Source organism: Mesoplodon mirus (assembly GCF_964341445.2).
Source record: "Mesoplodon mirus genome assembly, chromosome: 10".
Classification (NCBI taxonomy): Eukaryota; Metazoa; Chordata; class Mammalia; order Artiodactyla; family Ziphiidae; genus Mesoplodon; species Mesoplodon mirus.
This window is the reverse complement of record NC_138986.1, coordinates 69,956,710-69,961,321: the sequence shown is the minus strand read 5'-3', so window position 1 is coordinate 69,961,321 and position 4,612 is coordinate 69,956,710. Positions and strand designations below refer to the sequence as shown.

General features: G+C 34.7%; 1 protein-coding gene across 4 annotated transcripts in view; it reads right to left on the bottom strand.

Moving 5' to 3' along the window:
• Positions 1-1,541: 1,541 nt before the first annotated feature.
• The window catches only part of SYNCRIP (synaptotagmin binding cytoplasmic RNA interacting protein), a 28,730-nt gene continuing 25,659 nt past the window's right edge, over positions 1,542-4,612 (bottom strand). For all 4 annotated transcript variants that reach the window (XM_082634412.1, XM_082634413.1, XM_082634414.1 and 1 more), the window contains one exon: positions 1,542-4,612. This exon is cut by the window's right edge. The gene's annotated coding sequence lies outside the window, so the exon portion shown is untranslated.

Genomic DNA, 4,612 nt, shown 5'->3' with positions numbered 1-4,612 from the left:
CATTTTCTAATTGACACAGGAAAAAATCAGGACACAAGTTGAAATGCCAAGTTGTTATACACATGGCATGACTATTCAAATTTCTTCATCTCATTTGAAATTAACAGCAATAGAGCCACACCAGATACAATGATCTTAGAACTCTTCTGTTATACCATGGTATGTTTCTGTACCTGGAAGACTAGATTTTGGAATCTACAAAACTCTTTTCTACCCATTTAGTACTGTGAACACGCCCTAATCACATTCTTTACTTAATCGGTGGTAATGGTTTGTCCACATCAAAACCTTTGCCCTTTGCCTTGGAAAAGTAGAAACTGGCTGTAGTTCATAAATGACAGATGTCAATTCCCTTAGGTACCCCAAAATTCTCTCCAAAATGTTATTTTGTATCACAAGAATCCTTTCAGAATACAGATTGAAAGCCTAAAAAGGTGAAGAAATGACAATTCATGTACATTACAGATAGCAGCTTCAGATTAGACTCATTAGAACATGTTTTTAAACCACTCTACAAAGTAAAAAATCAGGTATTCACTGAAGCTTGTAGTAAATTATTCTAAAATAACCTTATCTTGATCTATTGCTTGTGTTTAAAAAAAAACACTTCAGGAAACTTAGTTAAAGACACTAATTTCCAAAGTGGTTTATTGGGACTTCTCCCTCACCCAAAAAGTCTTATTCAGCAGTCTTGAGGTGAACAAGAAAAAAAAAGTACTAGTTTGGCATCTGCACAGGGAACCAAATAGGCAATGTAAATGGTTTTCAAAACCCCCTAGTAGTGTACAAGAATTTTTCAGGTATAAAACTTCCATGACTGTTCTGAAATGACAAAAGCTTTTTTCGATCATTAGTGTAACTTTTAGCAATGATAACACAAACTAAACTCTGCACTAAATGACCTAAAAGGATCTTTGTCTTCATGAAGTGGCCAACACTACCTCCCCCCAAGAAATCCTAGGGCTGAGCCAAAACCTCCTGAATGTATTTACAAGCTCCCCATTCTTTGATAATGATTTGCCAACTTAGCTTAATAGAACATATTTTAAGCTCAATTTCACCTACCTAACCTCATTTGCGCAGTCACCTAAATGTGCAGCATTCTATTAAAGCAAAAGTTTGTTCACTCCCCTCTCCTGTATTACTTACAACCTCCGTCACTCATCTCCAAACCTCCAGAGTGACAGAGAATGGATGGAGCAGTGAATGGTCGGGGCACTGTTACCAGAAAAGCAGAGCCAAATTACCAGTAACTTCTTCATTGCGTCCACCGGCGTGTGTGTGACCACAGAACATTTTCATCGTCAATTAAAATTAAGTGCAGACCAACACTATACATTTATCCTATACAGCATCTCCCCATCGTGTGCCTGAATTAGGGATCTTGGGGAGTTTGTTTGTACCATTGGCTAGTTACTTTGAATGTATGAGTAATTAAAAGGCGAAAGACTTCTAAAGATTCCAAGTGTCTATTTTAAAGCTGTTAAATGAAAAACGATGGAGGACACCCACAATAATTCTTGGACTCCTGGAGATCCTAAGACATGCTACAAAAATAGGTCTTTATTCTTAGGAAAATATAGTCAGAGCTAGCTTCCTTATGCTATACATAAAATCTTAACATCAGAGGCAGTACAGATAGTACAGATAGTTTTTGAACTGATCTCCAAACAAGCACAAACCCACTACGTTGAAAAGAACAGGTAATTTGAGGTTTTTGGCAAAAGACAGCACTTCACACATCTAATCCAAATCAGAGAGCCTGCAGACAGTTTTCAGTGAGATAAAAGGAATGAAATAAATATAAATTCTACAGATAAATAAATGTAAGAGAATTTAAATAAGCTAACAGAACTAATTTTTTTTTAATAAAAATACTAGTCAGGTACAAGCTTTTGTTTCTCAATGCCAGACTTCTAAATGTTTATCAGACTACTGTTAATATCATTAAAATCCTAATTTTGGACCAGGGCATTAGTTATAATACTGTTTTGCATTCATAAAAAAGATTTGTTTCTTTCAACTGAATGCTCCTGGTCCTGAAAAATATTTTAGGCATATTACTGAAGGCAGACTGTGGTACTAATAAAACTTACATCTTATGTACTTTTTTAAAAAGTGACAGACAAAAAAGTCCATCTAATTTGCCCACAGTTAAAAATGTCTTTAAACATTGGTTTATAATTAGCATCTCAAGAAAGTAGTGGCATGCCCTATTGAGTGGTATTACTGCGTAATTAATACTACACTTTAAAACACCATCCCCACAAGTCTGTTCATTTTATGTACTGTTACTTCTTTATTCATTCATTTTATACCCACCACTGAATTCCTACGGTCAGATAAAAATTTTACAGTGTACATCACTGGGGAGAAAACAAACCATGGTGGGTATTCTTGGAAGTTTGAGGAACCTGAGCAATCATTTACTCTAGGGGGATAGCTCCCTCACCTAAATGCATGAAGTACTTCTACTTTTTAATTTCTCCTCTTAAAAAGACTATGTCATACTGGTTTGTTTTTTGTTTTGCTATGTTTCTGATTAACAGTGACTTTTGGCTTAGCGATCAAAAAAAAGCTGTCCTGAATGTGACAATTTTGCCCATCTAGCATGATGATATTCACCCTCATACAAGTCTTTTCAAATAGCTATATACAGGTGAATGCCCGAGGTCACCCCACCCATCCATTCCTATGTGGTTCCTAGTTTATCACGAAGAAAGTGTATTTTCTTAAATCAGACTTGCAGTTAATTGGTAGATAAATTTCTCACGATGCTACAATGGCCAGGCCATCATGAGTGTGCAACCGCTCTCTCTGCGCTAAATCCACACCCCCCCCCGCATTTCTAACATCTGATTCAGTCACAATGCTGGAAAACCTTCCACAAAATGCATGTTTGGGAAACTATATCGAACACAATTTTCTCACAAAGCAACTTTCTAAAAACTGATTAAAGTGATGATCACTTTTGATTGCCAAGTAGTCTGCAGAAACAAAATCTTGCGTCTGCTTTGGTTAGGTAACTCAAGTTTTCTTTTTTAACAATCAGAATGCTTTAAGGATACATTTTTTCACCCCAAGGAAGGGACTCGACTCTTGGATTTAAGACCCGTTCCTTGACAATATATACAACATTTCTTTAACTTGTCATCTGTCCATTCTTTGAAGCTGTCAAAGCCAAGAACCCATAAACAAATCACAAATAGCAATAACCTACATTAGTTAACATTCCCCTTTTTAACATGTTGACATTTTTACTAAAGGATTCGTTATTTTTGCATTTCCATTTCTCATATCCCATGACATTCCATAAAAATTGCATTATTGCTTTATAGGCCACACAACATTCAAAAGTATGTTTATATGCATTGCCTGTTTTCCTTGATCTGATAAGAGTTTGATACTGATTTTACTACAGAAATTTAAGTTTGAAAATACCAGTTAGTATTTCTTCTCAGTACTTAATTGTTCACATCACTAATCACTACATGCATATTTAGCTCTGATTATATTGCTCAAAAACTGCACCCATTATCAGAACAGTGCAAATGATTATTTAATTTTAAAAGTAATTATAATGGCTTAAATTCAGTTAGTCAAATGAACACTGTCAAGTGATTTCACTTGAGTGTGTATATATTTCATCACCACTGTTTACATTACCCATCAATTCTTCACAATTTTTTAATTATCAGTTTTCCCTCCCAAATACCCAAACTAAGAATGCCAAATAGTCTTGGAAACCCACAGCTCCACATTTTAATGTTTTCTTAAGAACACATTTGTGAACTCACAAAAATGTTCATCTTTCAACTTTGACAATGCAGTTCTTACTTTTAAGTCAAACAAACCTGTTCTAAAATCCCAACAAATAATTCTGAGAATTAACTTAAACACCTTGACAGTGTCCCTTAAAAAGGGTATGACAGTAAAGTGCCAATAGGCATGGCAATGACCTCTCTGATGGGATCATTTAACTCCTTGGAACTGGGAAATGCCAGCAGCAAGGATTACACTGAGATTCAATTTTACTGAAGGCTACATTTAGTTTACCCACTTTCCACAACCTATTATACTCATTATATGTTAGAATGAAATGTAAATGTTCTGTGTAGCCCTCAAACTTACGCTAAGATTTGAGAGAGATGTACTTTAAAAAAGCACGGGGTAATATATAAAATCAGTGGCAAAAAGTTTCATTAAGCACCAGGAACTAATTTTTGTCACCCCATACTCATTTTGTAGGTAATGTTTCAATAACCGGCAAGGCACATTTACATATATTCCAATGAATACTTATTGACAAATTTTAAATTACACTCTATGTCCCAGCTATCCCAGTAACTGACATACAACATACTAAAATGGTTTATTAAGATAACATAAAAAAAACCAATTAATGTGAAACATACAGGCTATTGGCAACCACTATCTAAAATTATGTAAGTACAAATAAACACTGAAATGTGTGCATTTCTAAGTTTTTAAACCAGAATATTTCTATACTAACACACATTTATATTAATGACACATAAAAAAAATAAAAACTTTATTACAAAAATAAGTTACACTCGCCTCCAGCTTACAGTATAAAACAATTTTATTTGCA